This window comes from Amblyomma americanum, chromosome 8 (genome assembly GCF_052857255.1).
Source record: "Amblyomma americanum isolate KBUSLIRL-KWMA chromosome 8, ASM5285725v1, whole genome shotgun sequence".
NCBI classification, from domain to species: Eukaryota; Metazoa; Arthropoda; class Arachnida; order Ixodida; family Ixodidae; genus Amblyomma; species Amblyomma americanum.
Genome location: NC_135504.1, coordinates 110,529,086 through 110,548,146, shown reverse-complemented (window position 1 = coordinate 110,548,146; position 19,061 = coordinate 110,529,086). Strand labels below are relative to the sequence as shown.

At 46.2% G+C, this 19,061-nt stretch overlaps 1 protein-coding gene across 5 annotated transcripts in view; it reads right to left on the bottom strand.

Annotated features, from left to right (window-relative positions):
- Positions 1-19,061, bottom strand: part of sick (sickie) — a 959,410-nt gene that overhangs the window by 756,646 nt on the left and 183,703 nt on the right. The window lies entirely within an intron of this gene.

Below are 19,061 nucleotides of genomic sequence, written 5' to 3'. Positions count from 1 at the left end.
CGAGACAGGTGCCTTCACCTACGGCGCTGCAGAGTGAAAAACAGCGCAGCTGCTGCATTATGATATTATTCCTCCAAAGTGGCGAAAAATGGCACACTGACAGAGCTCCAAATGTTGTATTTTTTTTATGGCGAAGGCCTGAAAAGGTCTTCCTCTATCTTAATCTAGAACAAACCAATAATGCCAGTCTCTGTAAGCTTATTTGCTTATCTGCAAACTTAGTTCCAAATCGTTATCAGCCTTATTCTTAGCGCACCCTTGTTTAAGCGAAAGGAACAAGCCTGATTACTTTATTGTTCGTGCGTAGTTGAGACTGGCCCAGACAAGCACTTCTGTCTCCTGACAGAACAAAAAATTGAACGCAAAAACAAATATCAATAAATAAAAAAAGATTTTTTCATCATTCGTCACGCCGGGTTTCTGCGCATCGCGTTCACTCAAGAATAATGCATAAATGCGGCGCGTTGTTTTGTGCATCCTTCTATAGCTTTCACAGATTAAAGCTTCTTGTCAATAGCGATTTGCACTTGACGCCTACGACTCGCCGGTTGCCTCTTCTTGGTTAGGTGGTTTGCGTAAAGAGGCGTTCTATGTAATGTATGTTTGGGTTATACAGACCTTTGACATTAATGATACGAATAATTTTATGGCATATGTTCATGATAGATATTGGAATGAATTCTGTATTACCCCAAAAGACATAGTCAGCGGAAACAGAAGATAGCTCTGAGGCGGTAGCTGAAGGAAGACCTGAAAAATAGACGACTACCCCTCGAGGCTTTCATTGTACGTGGGTAATATCGCTCGCTTATTCACACGCAATTACCAAATATACTCCTGGGCTTGCCGAGTAGTGGAAAGAGGCGTCCCTGCAGCCATCATTTTCATCTTTTATTTTTATGCGAGAGAAGCCCTGAAGAAGCCTTGTTTACCGACGCAAACCTCGAGCATCCTGGGCGTCCCCTCGACAGCTCGTCTAAAAAGATGCATGGTGGTCATTAGGCAAGGGCCCCGCCCCGCGCATACACGGGGGATTACCCTTGCCCGCTGCGAACATTCACCCACACTAATTTCTACCGCACGCTTCTGTTATACACTACAATAACGAAAATCCCTGCTGTGCGGCGAGAATTATTGTTGCCACGAAATGCACGAGTGCTTCAGGGCCTCTCGAGGGTCCGCCGGGGGGAAGACGTGAAGGGGTGTGGCGGGACGGCGTTTGTGAATATTAATTGAGACGATTCGTTAGCGGGAAAAGCCGCATCGCTCCCCCGAGTGCAGACCCCGTTTTGTGCGCGTCAGGGAAAAGCGGGCACCTGCTCGGAGAGGTAGCATGCGTTGCGCTGTGAGGTGTGCGCCGTTTTCAAAATGTGGTTTTGTTCTGAGTTTTTCGGTGCTTTGTGGGCTGTAGGGAATCAGAGGTTGATGCCCGCCACATTTGGGTACTTGTTCTTGCTCGCTTATACCATGCTGAGAAGGCGAAACAGTTGTCTTAGTTGGCTAGCTTGATAATGTGTGTAATTAACATTGTTTGACCGAATGGTGTGTTCGCATCCACGCATCCGCAGTTACATAATAATATATGTGCAATAATTTATACTAATGAGATGCGCGTAATTACTAGTTTCAGTTGGTGCATAGGTGGCGTGCAGACATGTGGGAGTGCCCTTGTATGAGGTGTTCTGTCCTGCTCGTGCACACTTCGTAGTTGTGAGCAAGCATTCAGACTTTTAATACAAATACATATCTCGGCTCAGGTCAAAGTTTATTTTTACAGTCCTAATGTGCACACAAAAATTATGTGAATTAGAACTCACGCTTTTCACCCAAAAGAAATGGTTAGAAAAAAATTACACTACGACAATACAAGCTGAGTTAGTGTGCTCAGTATCAGACCCGTAAAGAGTACATTGAAACAGTGCCGCTTTTAAAATCAGCGCATACTAAATATTGGAAAAGACGAATGGACGCAAACGCATATGTCGTGGTTAGGCTAAACTCAAAAACGCACTTTTGACGTTCACGAAATTGAGATGTTCATAGGAAGTTAAAACCAAATTGAGGCAAACGCAAACAAGAAAGCTGGGAACTGGCTGAGCTGAAAGACACACTTTTCTAAGAAAGTCCAATCCCTGTGAGGAACTTTAATTCAAGATTCTAACTATAATTCAAGATTATAACTATTACATTCCCCGAAGGTAAATTCAGGAGCGTTGTCACTACACGGTACATCGTTAGAGCTGTTTCGAGCAAGTTAATTTAATTTCAAAGTTAACATGTTGCAACTGGCGTGAGCGGAAATCCAGATGACGGCCTCAATCATGCATAAAATGTTACCTAGAGTACCAAGATATGAAATCTCACACCTCGTTCTGTTTTACAGCTCTGAATGTAATCAACAATAATAGAACCCGCCACGGTGGCTTAGTGGGTATATTGCTCGGTTGCTGACCCGAAAGATGCAGGTTCGGTCACGGCCGCGGCGATCGCATTTTGATAGCTGCAAAACGCTGGACGCCCATGTGCTGTGCAGACAGTGTACGTTAAAGAACTCCGGGCGGTCGAAATTATTCGGAGCCCTCCACTATAGTTACCGCAAAACTTGAGTCGCTTAGGAAGATTAAACTCAATGAATAGAAATAAAAATCGGAGCGTTTAATGCCAACAGAATTCTCTTCAATACCACCGTACACGAAAGCGCTAAATAAATTTCAAGAATTTTTCGCTACTTTCACGCGCATGTTTTTTGAAATATATACAAAGTTTATTTATTATGACAAAATCTGTGCAGTTTTATGTTTTATTCTGGGAACAAAGTATGTCTTTTTTGGACAGCTTTTCTTACAATGTCTTCACAACATTTCCAGTCGTTAAGTTTAGCAGTCACATAAAAATAAGCATTAACGGCATATTCATTGGTTGTAAGAACACCGTTGACTGACCAAACCGGTGCTCAGCGCTGATTGGTTGGTGGGAAATCGGTTGCCACTAGTGACAAGGTCGTTGCGCCGAGGTCAGAAGGAACGGATTGCTGATTCCAAGGATACTTACTTGAACCTAGTGAAAAATTCGGGGAGATAACTTCCTAACGCGCAGGTATTGTAGTTCGTCAATACCATTTGTTGGGCGAGTTGGTGCTGACGATAATCCCGACCACCAGGGCAGTATTTATACTGGCTGGCGGCCAATAAACGTTTTAGTTGTGAGTCAGCGCTCTGTGCTGTGTCCTCTCTTCTCTGTCCCGTCTGTCGCGCTGTTATGAATTATCAGGTATTGGAGAACACCGGACCAACAAGCTCAGCTTGAAATAGGGGCGAAGTTGTTCGGGGGAAGCGCTTATCTTTAACATTACGCTTCATGCGTATAAGATTATCGCAAAATGCTATAAAGGTTATGCTAAGTTTCCAGTCACTCGTAGAACGTAACGGGATGTTCGCTATAGAGAGTGCACGCCGCCTCCTTGTTTTCTTTATTCTTTTAGCCGTTTTTCTCCGACATTCATTCGCTTTCACTTTGACGCAGCCAGATTTTGCACATTTCGTATTTCTTGCTTCATGCAGTTCGTCGTGAGTTTTAATGCTGTTATTTCTACTACTCTTATCACTGCTTCAGCTACAAGACGACCAAAAAAAGTAAGCTGTTGTCCCAAGTATGCGCAAGTAACTAGCCAGCCATTACGCATGAATAAAGTAAGCTAGTGAAACACTTTGCAGAAACCAAGAGTGCACTGTGCCAAGTGCGCTTCCTTCCCTCCTAAGCTCACCGCCAGAGGATATCCTCTTCCGCAGACGCCTTTCACTTTCTTCTTCCTCCCTTCACCCTCTCTCTTTCTCGGAGAAAAAGTGAAAGGAAGCCGCTCGCATAATCCGGTGATTTGGGAAGTGTCAAGAATCCATAACTCACGCCTTGTCGGCGAACGCCTACAAATGCGCCAGGTATTAGCCGGAAAAGATCCGAACACAGGGTTGCCTTCCTTCCTTCCTCCCAGTTTCTTATTTTCTTTGTTTTTTTTTATATACGCAGCCGGTTATGCCAAGCTCGGGTCCACCTTTTTATAGCGTTGCTAACACTCAGGGCACAGGGCCGCTGCAGAGGGCGTTCACGCGGCTTTCCGGGCATCGTTCGCTGTGGAGCGGCAGGCGGGCTTGAACCGCGTTCATCGTTTTTGAAGTATCCTGTTACGTCCCGGTGTGTGTGCGAGATTTCCAAGACTTAGCCTCGTGCTGAGCGCATTTTTTATGCCACTTTGTCTTTTGGGGTGTATGGTCTTCTTTCCAGGGCTTAGCCTCGTGCCGAGCACTTTTTCTGCTACTTAGTTTTTTTTTCGGGTGTATGGCCATAACAAGTCTCCACGAAGGCAGCCAGGGAAGACAGCGTGTAACGGGATGAAATGTATATAAAAAAAGAGAAAACTAAAGAGAGAAGGTAGCGGATGAGAGAGGAAGAGGGCGTACGAGAAGGCGTCGCCTTGAAGAAAAATGGCGCCTTGCATTATGAATGAGTCCCCGCGAAGGCCCACGGGCGTTGGTCCTCACGTGAGTCCGTTGCGCGTAGAAAGGCTCTGCCGGAGTGCAGGTCAGCGAAGCGCTTTGGACGCGGGGTTAGGTGATTTTAAGCATCGCTCGACGTGGTCGCCTATGCCACGTCTCCACGCACACTCACTGACAGGGGCAGGAGACGCGTGAAGTGAGTGCGCCCTTAAACCTTATTTCAGTGAGGTGTTCAGTTCGGAATTCTTTTTTTCTAAACACCAATGAAGAACTTTGCTGCTCACTAAGAGGTACACTTGCGAGATTTTTCCACCGAAGCTTGTCCGCACACTCACTCTAAGACTTCTTAGCGCATTAGATACCGACGAAATCGTGAATGTGGTGGAAAAGAGACATTCGACAGAAGATGAACGCGCACGCTAGATGTTCTCCGTCTTCCCATATCTGTTTAACGATTGAATAATACCGACGCGCGCAACCATCTGCTCTCGTAAAGCGCGTTTGGAGTAACCTACTGTATTTAGAATAGGCTCCGGAAAGACGCTTGTTGTAGCATCAGGCACACGTTTAAAGAGCAAGAAATGCCGCATGTCGATTTTATACACCCAATTTGGTACCAACCTTAGCCCATTTTACTACTCCCGGCCGCGGCGGTAGAATTTCGATGGAGGCGAAGTTATAGAGGCCCGTGTGCTGTGCGATGCCAGTGCACGTAAAAGGACCCCAGGTGGTCGAAATTTCCGGAGCCCTTCACTACGGCGTCCCTCATAGCCTGAGTCGCTTTGGGACGTTAAACCCCCCTAAACCATAAACCAAACCATTTTATTGCCCGTCAACTGGATCGCACAGCAGCTAAACGCTTTACAACGGGTGGCAGTTAAGCGATTTAGGACAGTAGGCTATTACACCCGTACTCTTACTGTCCATAGTTCAGGTTGCTTTTCCTACGTTACGTTCTCTTACTTACTGCAAACCATAACGTAGTAACTTTTCTGCACCACAGTAAGAGCAGTCGCTCACCTAAACTTTTTCGCAATCTTAAAGCTACCAAAATACGTAACAGTTGCGTTGACTTCTGTGTGAAGGACAGAGTACGCACGTACAAGCGCGTGTCTAGTAGCGTCCAGAAATCCCGCGGACACCTGTCCGTGCTAAACACTCTGGATAACCAGCTGGCAACTAACAACAGACAGCGGTACCTGTCTTGGAAGTGAGAGAACAACGTCACAGACCGCGATAAAATTGTTTGACATAGCTATAGTTTCATAAGGGTATTACGAGACGCTTGTGTTATTGGATACGCTGCATGACTGTCCGCAGTAGGGTCGTAGCGTAGCGGTCGGACTGCTCTAGAGCGCATGCGCACTGCCTGCTTGGCTAACGGTGGCAAATGCTTCGCCGCATCCTTCCGCTCTCATCACTTGCACTCGTGCTTCATTCATGACGTTGTTCATAGCGTCAGTTAGCATCACACGACCCTGCGATATGAGTGTCAGTGTTTGCAGTGACTACTACAAAGTGACCTTATAGAAACCTCTCTGCTTTTAAAGAGTAGTCCGGTCCACGACGTACACAAAAAAGAGCAATGCACAGAGTTCTGGTGCGGTCAGTTGAGTTCTGTTGTCCTTTTCTCGTTCCGTGCTTTCGTCTTCGTGCGTTGTGGTGAATTTAAGCACACAGCTGCTCTTGCAAAGCGTTTCATGTCTGCGTCTTATTTCGGAAACACAATGCATGGCCAGCTTTCCCGGGAATCCCCATCTGGCATCATCTGTCCACCGTCAGTAGCGAATACCGCTTAAATGAACGGGAATGTTTTTATTTTCAGCGGAAACAGAACTGAAGAGCGCGGCATGCGAAGATGCTGATATTGATGACCTACTCTTCGTACGCGCGTCGCAGGATATGACTTATAAAATGCCCCCTACACTCGCACCACGTTCCGTTTGCCATAGGAACCCACTGGGGTTGTGCAAAGCATTCAAATTGCCCACGGAAATTTTTGTTGTTCAGTGCCCTGCGACATGCGGTGGCAGCCACGCAAACTAGGCAATCTGAACTTGTAACAACCTCATGCGTTTTGGTTATCTCCTCAGTAAATTTTACCGTTTTGTTTAGACTGCTCCGTGTCGCACTACGTTTCGTTATCCCAAACAGAACTGATTCAAGCATAGGTGTGCGAATTTGCTCATACTCTTCCTTAGTTTTTTTGTGCCGCATACAGCCGCCGCGCCCTATGTTTCAGGGTTATAAAATCAATGCGGAAGCTTGAAAGCTCGTGACTGATTCCCGAGACAGCCTGTACAGCTTATCCATATTAGGAAATAATAATGAGCTGAAACTGTTAGAAAATAGGTTACCACTAAATATTGCTTCAATTTGTACTAAGCCGAATGGGCCCTCACCCTACCTCAAAAGAAATTTCTGTTAGGGGAGCTTTGGAGAGACGACCGGAGAACAATAGCCTACCGCCAAGTTATGCTGCAGTCGACTAAATGAATTTTCTCCTAAGAAAATAGAGAATTCAAACTAAATGAAGAGCGAAAACTGAAATCTTCGCAAAACATCGTATTTATAAGCTGCAGTCAATAAATAATTTATTAACTACTATCACAAGCACCAATGCAAAGTTACAGAAAAACACCGCCGCATATAGCGTGCGCTATTTAGAACGCTGGAATGCCAGCAAATGCAGAACAAAGCAGGACACAGAAGTTTTAAAATATCTATTGTCTACAATTCTGTATAAGATATCTAAGGAAACAAACATTGATATATCCACAGTTTCTTCATTAAAACAATTGCGTCTCGTCTTGGTCCCTTGTCCTGTTTGCGCCATTGCCACGAAATTGCGTGTTATGTTTGCAGAATTAATGATGTGCGAAGACGTCTTGTTTTTCTTTTCTGAGTCTACTGTTTTGTTTGCCTCTTCGGTTTAGTAATATATGCTTGTTTCTAAGTATATACCTTCACTTCCTTAGCCGCACGCTGTTATGCTGGCCTGCGTGCAGGTAGGCTAAGGCTCCTCAAGCTCTTCTCACTGAAAACTACCTGGCCTCCTCGCAGGAGTCTTGTGTTGCAGAATAAAGTTTCAACTCACAATTTCGAGACGTTGCTGCATTGTTCTAAAAAGGAGCACTAAAAACTGCTTTAAATATTTGATTCCCCACTCGAATGACAAGCATGCATAACACTCACCTCAGCGATGGTTTTTCGCGCGTTGTGGAACTGAGCAGCTGCCATAATCCTTTCGCGGTAAGCGTCCAGGGAGAGCGAGTTTGGCCGCCGCGTTGCCATGATTTACTTTTAGCAAGGACACGATCACGATTCGCAGTGCAATCTTTGCGACATTCCCTTGTTTGCCGTAGAAATAAAGCGCCGAACTCTTATTTATCACGGAGGGTAGCAGCCGAAGGCAGCAATGAAGCGTCACATCACGGGAGAGTCTTGAAGTCGCGACTTCTGCTCACCACTGAGAAGGAGTTTGAAGATTCTTTTGCAGTTCCGTTGAAGACAGTGTAGCCCGAGGAGTCCTGTGCAATGATGGCACAAATTCTAAACGTGGACAAGTCATTGCCGCTTCCAGGATGCAGGTTATATCTGCAGGCTATGTACTTTCAAGAAACAAAACTGAAGTACAAGCAGGAGTTTGTAATTGCTTCACTTGAAGCACTCTTTTTCTTCTGCTTATTGAACAAAGGAGATGACGAAACGGTTCGGAAAAAAAAAAAACTTCATATAAGATCCGCGCAACACGCTGTGCACCCCGCGGAAGGTGGTGGAAACTGCGGTCCGATTAATCGAGGTTTAAAGCTATTCTATGAACACTGAATGAGAACAATTTATAATTTAAATGAACCATCCGAACCCTCATCTGCGGCAATGTTTATGCGAAAAAGAGCTGCCGATAAATAAAGGCAGCGAGTATATTTCACACAGCCCTGAATATCTCCAGGAAATACCAAACCCAAACAACATCAGTCAAAGAATTTTTTTTTAATTTTTTACGAAAAGTCAAGTCAGCTTGAACACAACAATACGCCGGGACTAATAACGCGGCTGATAATGAACAACTCAGGAGAGATCGTAAAAAGATGCAGCGCCATATTTTCATTGCAATCAATGAGCACATGCAAATGATTTCAAGGAGAAATCTGAAAGGAAGGAAATTAAGAAAGCGGAAACTTGGAATTCCAAAACAATACGTGGACAACGAGCACAATGGCAGAGCTGACAGCTGGATAAGGAAGAAAGATAGCGTAATTGCATTTGGCCTGTTCACACGAGGCACCGGTAAGAAAAGCAATGAACTGAGTAAATTTTCGTCAAAACCCGAGCAGGTGCACAAAATAGCAACGTGTTGGCAACGGTAAGAACCCTAGTAAGAGCTGTTGCAGGCAGTGCACGGAAAACGTTTTCAAGCGAAGTACACTTACTGTGCTCAAATGCATAACTCCCAGCAAGAAGGAATGGAAATTTACAGCGATGCAGCTGTCGTTTGTTCTGAATAGGTGAAACGACTGGCCCCCGATATTTCTAGAAAATAAGCAGGGCAGAAACGTAACTTTCGAAAGATATGTGCAACACCTAATCTGGAATGGTGAAGCTACAATGGGCCCCTTCAATAAATAACATAGATTTCGAAGAAATAAACGCAATCCTGGCCAAAAATTCAAGAAGAATGAACATCGATAAGACCATCGATATTCAAGACACTGGGAGCTCAACATCTAGAAACACTAAGAAAAAACACCCAATGCGCAACAGATCATTATGAAGTACCGAGGGCCTTCCGTAGTAATTTCCCGGGATGAACATGCGATTAACTTGTAGGGCAGTTAAAGAATCAATGAAGTCCTTTGAGCATGTCATCTCGTATTCTGCAACTTCAGCCACTCTCTTTCGCTACCATTCAAAATGGGGGAATCACACAGGACATCACGGATTCAAACACGAACGTGCGACACGCTGAAGTAATAGCAACGGCAGAGGCAGACTTGTAACGAATGACGAAGGGCACTCTCCGTGAGGCCTGTCACAGGCGCTTGTAGTCACTGTATGCGCATGAACACCGCAGTGGTTTTAGAGGCGCAGCACACAAAACCGAAACCGGCACTAAGTACGCGGGCGAACAACGTCACGACGTATCCGTCACACTGCGGCGGCTTCGCTGGGAGACGCGCACAGACGTCAATCCTCAATCAATACTAAAAGAGGCTCCGAGCACACGCAACGGTACACGCCGTGTTCTTGCCAGCTTCCCTCGCCCATTTCGGGCAGCTTTATCTGTTTGCTTTCCGCTCTTTCCTGAGTGACCTGACATTTGCGTTCTTATCAATTTTCCGCGTTTCCGTGGCGGAGAGGTGGTGAAAGGGAGAGCCGCAGCGGTGACACCTGTCGGCGGGAGAAAGCCGGAATTTCCTGTGGGGCGACGCGTCCAGACCGCTACGTGGTGCCACGCCTGAATAGTAACGTGCAGTGTACCGAAATATTCACACGCAGCCACGAACGCAACTTTGTTTTCTGGAGGTGCTTTCGCGCTGAGCCTGTGCATGGCCCATCATCAATGCCACGTGTCTTGTCTGAATAGACACTGCATGACTTATACTCCAACAGCGGTGAAGCCACAGCATTGTGCCGCGTAAATTTTATTCTCCCAATAAGCGTTCAGCCTGAAAAGCTTAATCGCCCGCAGTAACAAGTTTGAGCACAACGATGTATTTCAGAATGTTTAATAAAAGCGTCAGCAGCTTTTAGGTGATTTAGAAACTCTCAGCTAACAATTGTTGGAAGTATTTGCCTTTCTTCAAGACTGCTTAAAAAAAGGTCGTGAGGGCATCTTTGCTGAATGCGTGTGAACAATTATCGATGCAAATCAACGCATGACCAGTAAAATACGCCGGCACACTTCATTCCTGTTCTCAACGCACTCTGGAGCCTCGATAATCAGTTTAACGGCGACCAACAGATGAGCTGAAATAGAGTGCCAATAAGGTTCAAACGGGCTTGACCTGCAGATAATATGCGGCCCCTACATCGCCAGGTTGTGTACTTGAAGAAAACAGTTTGTTTCGTTGCTCTAAAAATCACCGCACTTTCTCTATTAAATATTTTTGTAAAAAACGAAGGGTTTTGTTTTTATTTATTTTTTTTTTGAAAATGTCAACAAACACTGTAATCAGGGGCCCAAACCCGAGGCCTTAAAACGTCAGCCTAAACTTTAGTGGACTGATGTTGCCAAGAGCGTATAAGTGATGAAGTTTTTCTTTAAGTAAAAATCGCGCAACGGTCTTGCAGTTGCTTGCGTATTGGAGGCTGATGTCTCAATAGGACCAAAGGCAAGAGATTTTTTACTGGTCTGCGGCAAACAATGTTTTGGAAGCGTTGTTAGGACATTCTGCCCTGTCGGAGCTGCGCTTTGCAGTAATTGACTATTGGCAATATTCCAACCAAGAGCAGCCCGTATAAAGATGGTCTACAGACGGTATATAGACTTCTTATGGACTCCAATGTTTTCCTATAGATATTTCCTTTTGTCTACTGACAGTCAATAGACTGTCGACAGAGAAAAGTCTACTAGAAGTGTATGGCCATAAATCTGTAGATTGTCTACAGACTGTCTATAGGATTTGTATTGCCTACAAGCTACACGATAGGATTTGTCTATAGAAAGTGTATAAACTTCATAGACAGAACTCTATGGACAGTCTATAGATTATCTAAGGAAATTTTTTTAAGGGAGTGCTTTCCAATTGTACACCGTATACGGCATGAAAAATCCCTGCAGGCAAGCGACTTCATATGAGCACTCAACAATGATCAGCACTGCACCTTACTGGGACGAAAAATCGTGCTTTTAGGCGAGTTCTATGAACCGTGAAGGTGTCGACGTGAAGAGGAAAAGGTAACGGTCAACGCCTCCCAAGCCTCGTGAGTGACACGCGCCCCCGAAGCGGTGGAGGCGTGTTGGGACGACGCCCGTTGTGGTGCATTTGGCCTTTCATTGATAAAATGTGGAGCGCCTAAACGCTTGTGGTGTAACCAGCATTCGCAAGATAGGTTTGCATGACTGGCTACGCGGCAACTGAAGCGAAACCGTGAGTTAGCCCAGCTCAAGTGCGCGACCGTTATGAATTGCAGATTACTTATTATAGTGCCCTAGCCAACAGTTGCACAGAGCCACGCGCTTTCCAAGGTCTGTCATGTTAGTAACGTAGTAGTTGGGGAATATTTACTGTCCTGTTGGAAATAATGTGCCGAAAGAGGTTTCCAAAAGAACGCCGCATAATTAAACGAGGCAAAGTGAATCAGTCATGAGTACTTATCGCGAGCGTTCACAAGTTAAGTACGATGTCTCTTCAAGGTCGACCGGGAAGCACTTGCTTTTTATCGTGTTAGCATTAGCATAATTTATTCGCCACGGTGTCCGACACGCAATTTGTCTACGAAGGCGCACGACCAAGCTCAGAGCCAGGAATTACGTGTCATTTCTTTCTTTTGTTTTGTTTTCCGTCTCTAAGCCCCAGTTACCTTACTTTCCTAGACAGAGATAAGCCAGATACCCCATAAAACAACACCCAAATAAATTATATCACATCAGAAATACATGCTTAGGGGTAATGGGGTACGCATGCGTGGACCATTGGCTACAGAGGTTCTAAAGTGACATGAGGGGACCAGTTTATTTTTTTGTCGTTCACTAGTTCTAACCAGTACGTTTACTGGACGTGGTCAGTAGAGGAAGAAAAAATTCCCACTGTATAAGAGCCATTCCCAAAATTTCAATTTACTCGGAAAAAGGAAATCCTTGGCGATGTTAAACATTGGCACGTCGTGGTGACAGAGCCGGGTGCAGACCACGAGCAGACTGTGGTTTCTCTGAAACAAACTCCTTACTGGGTTTACTTGCGCCCACAGGCAACTGAAAAACTCGACGGCGGCCATAATAATAAAAGTGCTCGGCGGTCGTTAAAGGACCGAATCCCGCTGCTCTCGGCTGCGCTGAATTTAAAACTCACAAAGAACATTCGAGATAAAGCACGAAAAGCAACCACAACAACCTCAAACAATATGCAGGCAGTTGCAAGTGGCTACAATTATTCTAGATGAATCTGGTCGGACCTCGCAACACAAACACAGCGATAAATCGGAGGGCCGGTACCTTTGACCGTGAACAAACAAGCATTAGAAGCTTTCGCGGAGATATATAATATGAAACATATAGACAAGTTCTCTGCAACAGTGAACTTCAACAACAAACGAGTTAGTCGGATTCAAAGCAGACTAGTCCGCACCAGTACAGTGGCAAACTTAAGTGAAATTCGTTTCCTCCGTAAGCTTGTAATTTTGAGAGCAGAACTGATGACCGAATCATTTTTGGTAGGCAAAAAAATTAACTTTTCTCGAAAATAACGTCAAACCGCAGATGAAAAATCATTGGAGCAAGTCCGGAACTTACCTTTAATTGAACAGAATCCTCGATTTTTTTCCGTAGCACCGGGATCACCTTCACTTTTGCTTCTCGCATAGCGAAGCTTTCTTATTCACTGGCGGCAACACTGTTGGCGAGGAGCTTTCCCTCTTGGTTTTCTTCGTAGCGAGGCAACTTACAGCCGACTTTTTGCTGCGCTTGAATGCACGAAGTTATTGCAGAAAGAATTCGAGCACAGCGTAGGTGTCTTGCTGTAAACTTAAACGCGCACGAAACCACAAAAACATCGCTGGGATTACCTGCAAATCAAACGACTGGTGTCTTGGTAAGTGCATGACGTCATCTCGCTACCACAGTCGAGCATATTGTCGTTTGTTTTCATTCTCATTTGCCAAAAGATAATCTGGTAACGTCTTCCTGAAGAACACCAGGGGACGCTGGGTACCTGCATAATGAGAACTTTTGGCGTATCTGAACTTTTTCGGGCATTGGAGGACACAATTCAGGCAGCGAAAATGCAGGACGCCTGCTTTTTCAGACCACCGGATATAAACTGGTGGAAAACGCTGCCGTCGTCTTTTTGTCGCTATCGCAGCCACAATGAAGGAAACTGGATGAAGGATAACCACACAAAAATGAGCAGTTGCAAACCTCCTATTGGCCTTTTTGGTTCACGTTCACTAATGCGTGGACTTGACAAAGGCTGCAAGAGGCGTACCGTCCTTTCTGAGAAGACGCCAGTGACATGGGTGAGATTCATAATTGTGTCCAACTTCGAACATCAGCCACAAAATGTAGACCACATCCGTTGACCAGTGAGACTGTAACCGGTATCCATGGAGGCCAGATGCTGCGAGGATCGATGAAATTTTCATCTCATGAGGCAAAGGAGCTGACCCTTTAACACCATGGGCACTCTTTTCAGACAGGGACGGCAGTATTTCAGAAGGGCTGTGACAAAGTTTATGTGCACAGGAGCGCTTGAGGCGACGGTCGTGTCCAGCACGGGTGAAGTACCACGAAACGATGGCCAATCTGGACGGCCAGCAATCCGCAATTTACCTCATACACGAGACGATCATGGTACCCTTCTACAAAAGAATGCATCCCAGGAAGTGCTTGTTCCAAGACAGTATTGATGAAGGCTGACCCGCCGAAAGGTTCCAGCGCTGGCCGGTACGACGTGCCTCTTGCAGAGTGGTCATCGCAAAACTGACTTTCCCCACCTTCCCGTTTCAGCCAACACGGACACGAACTCGCAGAACTGTGCCAATTCCAAACCGCGTTCACTCGGAAGCCACAAAACTGGAGGAATCGCTGGAATGCGGAAGTTTCACCAGCCCAGAAAACACAAAAGAGTGAAAGCACAGCACCACGTTGGGCGAAGCTCTGAGCGCGAGCACCGGGGCTTCGAAAAGTCCGCACACACCGCAGAGTGAAACACGAGCCCTCCGACGCAGGGGGGAAGCACACGCATGGGGAAGGAAAGGCCCGGCGGGAGTGTGGGAAAGCGGGTGGAGGGGAAGCGTCAAAGCGAGAGGAGCGTATGTGCACCGCGGTTCATATCGATCCTCGGGCAGCGGTCGGCAGACGTGAAGCGTGCGTGCCTGTGCTGACAGAACGGGGGAAACCCATTGTTTCTCTTTCCCCTATCCCCTTTTCTTTTTGTCTTTCCTTTTCTGCTTCACTACGCGTCGCATTTCCAGACGGCGATGCGAGCGCCGGGAGAGGCGGTCAAGGGAAGCCCCAGGTGAAATTCGATCGCTTTCGAGCCCTCGTCGTGCGTTTCGCTTTGAACGCTTGTCTCCGTATTCTTTCTTTTGGTGCCTCCATCAAAAAAAAGAAAGAAAGAAAGAAAAGCGAACGGGGCAATTATTCTGTGTGAAGAATGAGGGCTTACTAGCAGGAGGTGTGCAGCTTTTGAGAAGGTCCAAGACAAAGTTTTTCAATTAATGGGAAGTCTACCGATAAGGTGATCTTGGAGCGAAGAGACAAGCAAAATCTTATTCCATAAGCCGCAAATTGCGGTCCATTTGTAAATGTGGCTCATTAGGAACAAAAAATCTTGTAGTCCAGACAATCAACTCACTTGAAGTTTGAAGGATGACTGTTGCGGACAGCTCGCTCCAGTTCTAGGCAGCGCATTTATTCAAAGGCCGTTTGGAAGAAACATGACTGCCTTGTTCGTCAAAGCAAAATTGTATGTTTTTTAGTTCATACAACTTCATGTTATCACGCAGTGGTGACACCATTACGGCCCCTTTTCCTCGGCCCCTTCCCGTCGTCAAATTCGAGCAACAAGTGGATCATCCCAGAGACCTACTACTTGACCCTCTACGCCGAAGCAAAAGCCCTGCCGAGTGGTACTGCGGTTGAAGTCGCAAAGTTTTTGTCGAACAGATTATTTTGCGCCACGTCGCCCCAGAAGTTCAAATCATGGATACGGGAACAGCATTACGGCCGTGCTCAATCAAGCCCTTCTGAAGTTCTTGAACTACTGCCACAGGAGCCACCGGCGAAGTACTGCGTACCATCCGCAGACCAACGGTCTTACGGAGTATCTGAACAAACCTATCCCTGACATGTTGGCCATGTATGCGGTCGCCGAACACAAGACCTGGGATGCCATCCAGCCTTACGTCGTCTTTACCTTGAAAACCGCAGTGCAAGAGACCACCCAAATGACGCCTTTTATATAGGCTAGTCCGTGGAGGAGGAAACCACCACGCTCGACGCCATACTCCCGAACGTCACAGATAAAGACATCTACGTCCCTGCCCGCCTAAAGGCCGAAGAAGACCGACAACTTGCCCGATGGCGGATCAAAGATCAGCAGAGCACCGACGCTCGACGGTACAACCTACGCCAACGTTACGCAGAATACAAGCGGGCAGACCATGTATGGGTGTGGACGCGCATGCGCCACCTAGTACTTAGTAAAAAGCTTCTGCGCCACAAATTTGGCCCATGCAAGATCCTTCGTCGACTTAGCTTGGCTACGAAGTGTCCCCCGACGGAGCGAGAGCATCACAGCAGCGCTGTTCAGGCCCAGAAGTTGTGCATGCATGTCGTGCGCCTGAAGCCTTATTATGGACGCTAACTGACGCTCTGTATTTAGTCCCAGTGTTTTTCCTCCTCTGTCTTCGCTTGTTGTTTTTTATTCCTTTCTTTTTGTTGTAAAGCATCGAGCCGGTGCTTATTTCAGAGAGGAGTCATGCCGCGCATCCTTGTATAGTTTGATAGCTCACGTTCAAAGCCAGCGGCAGGCGGCTTTATCATTTTGTTTGTGACGCCAGATCTCGCGACCAGATTTATCTCGATTGATCGTGGCCATGAACAACAGCTTCCACACTTTTCCAGATTGTTGCAGTTGCTTTTCGTTCCTTATCTCGAAGGTTCCTTGCAAGGTTTAACATGACCGCGGCCAGGAGCCGCAGGGATTCTGTTCGACGGCCGCTGAGCACGCTTATTTTAGCCACCGCCGATTCATTCAGTCCATTGTGGGTGCGGGTCAGCCCCAATAAATTTTCCTTTCTGAAGAATATTCCGCTGTCTTCCTCACTGCCTGGACTGCCGTCACCACTACGTGGCGATAAGCACAAAAAGAATCGGAACCTAACAAAAATATTAAAGGAGAGAAGAAACTATTGGCAAAAAAAAAATAAAAATGAGAGGTTTAGTTGAGCTGAGCTTTATTTAACAATTAATAAGAGGTATAAATTGTACGGAAAATATCAACGGCAGTTACAGCTTGCAGTTAACCATAGATTATCGGGCACTGCCAGGGTTAGCCTTGGTTTTGCATAGTTTACCTAGACTTCATGTGCCCTTGCTTGATTTGATCTGACTTAACTTGGTTGATATGTCATATAATATCAGTTTGCACGATATTGCATCATTTAGACTTGTACTCTAGTAGAATTTGTCATTCCCTACATTCACAGATTCCTCCGAGTCCTCCCACCACTCCTGGCGCAGTGGTACAGCGCTTAACCGATGCACCACTTCCTTGCGGTGGCACGTGCTGCCATCGGTGGGGCTTGTGAGATCCAAGTTATGTTGTTCCCGAGGAGCCTGTAGTCATTTAATAAACTGCCACCTGCCTTAATGGGCAGTTTTCTCACAATCCCGTGGGAAGGTTCTGACCTGTTATCAGCCAGACGAGGGACAGCACAAACTGACAGACAACTGCTTTTCGGCTTAATTTAAGCCTTAGCACTAAAAAATTCCATGGGCATGTGCGATAGTAGAGGTGCTACCGAAGACGGCATATATATGCTAGCTGGTTCAGTTCGAAGGTAGAGGTAAGTTCCGAAATGATAGAGCAATCGCCTGTAATAAAGCACTTCTGAAGAGGGGCAGCCGACAAAACAGTGAAATCCCTCAGACGGTACTAAAGAGGACTTGCATACACCTCGCAGCAGACAAACCAATGCTGTATGCTGGATGCAGTCAGTAGCCCGAGTATGTTAGCCCGCCAAGCCCGAAACAGTGAAGACGCGAAGGCTGCATAACAGAGCGGTATTCGGTAAACCACATGTGGAGTTATTCCTGTATACCTGAAAAAACAAGTTTCTATCTGTTTCATAACTAGTGTACTAATAATTCTCCCAAGCGCATTCTGTTATAAATAGCGATTTACCGATGTCTAATATGCCGCAGCTTTGAGGCATAATGTTCACATACGCGCACACCACAAAAATGTGCGAAAATGTTAAACATTTTGTGCGTAATTTTTTTTGCATTTGGCTTCCGATAGGTCTTCTGATCATGATTTATTCAAAAGATGACAGTGGTTAGCTTGGTTAAACCTGGAGTGATTGCGATAGCTACAGCTGGCCGAGTGGAACTCGCTCAGTCGAATTGCAAAGTCAGTCTCACTGCTGCGTTTCGCTGGGCGTTCCTTCTTCATCTTTTCCCTGGACGTGGATTCATTCTCTGCCCCCTCTCCCCCTCGCCACTCCTTCCCCCTCGATTTCGCCGGCGCGTCGCGCCGCCGGCAGCTGCCACGGTGGCCACGGCGCCGCCAGGCTGAAGGCTCGAAATGCTAGCGTAATGTAGGCGCGCGGCGCGCACACCAGCTGCCTGCTCTGACGTCACTCCGCGCATGCGCACAACTGACGAGGCGGGTGGCGTCTGCTACGCCGTCGGCGCAGCGGCGAGGCAGCGGCAGCACACCAGCTGCGGGCTATAACATCGCTCTGCGCATGCGCACAGCTGGCGGAGTGGTGATGCCACAGCTCAGCGCGCAGCCACGCTGACCTCCCGAAGTGGCTGGCAGAGTGTAGCTATCGCTACAAAAATTCCTTTTACCACATTTATTTGGTGCTTGAAGGGTACAAATATGTTTGTTTTACGAGGAACTCATGGTAAAACCCTGTGCACAAGACAGTCTAATATCGCAGCACTCTCTGTTCAATTTCTAGAATAATATTAATTGGTTGCCCTCAGTGTGACCACCACTCCACAACCGTACAACACTACACTCTGCGAAGAACCTAACGTCATTTTCGTAATTTCATGTACGTTTCATCATTACGTGATATGCAACGAATGTAATAAAACTAAATTTATATTGTCGCGGAAGTATAGGAAGGCTGTTCTGCAACAATCAACGCTCAAAGAGCAAAGCGTGCGAGACACTTCAACGGGTGGATGGATGGATGGAAGGAAGGAGCGTCCCCTTTGAAACGCCTTCGGATTCAAGCGCCACCTGAGGGACAAGGTGCAAGACCGGGTGCAGGTGAGAGGCTAGTGCAGATGCAGCTGCAGGAGCATACGTAATAACAGCTAGCTGTTTCCCGCTGACCTCTAAGAATATAAAAAAATCATCTGTTTCTTCGACAGAAAGAATCTCGCGATCGTCAACTGAAAAGAAAAAGTTCTAATTTGAGACCTTTGCACATCTTATGAGACCGTATCAAGTTTTAAGTAATAAGTCAGCGTAGACGTGATCTAATGTTGCCTAACTTGCGCGATCGCGTTTTACGACTTGCAAAAGCCTCATGTACTTGAATAAGAAAACCTGATCAAAGTGGGTGAAAAAAAAAATTTCATCTTGGAATAGTCTACGAATACTAAGGATAATTATGATGACTTTTTACGCTAAAGGTACCAAAAGTTCACATTGAGGAATAAAATTT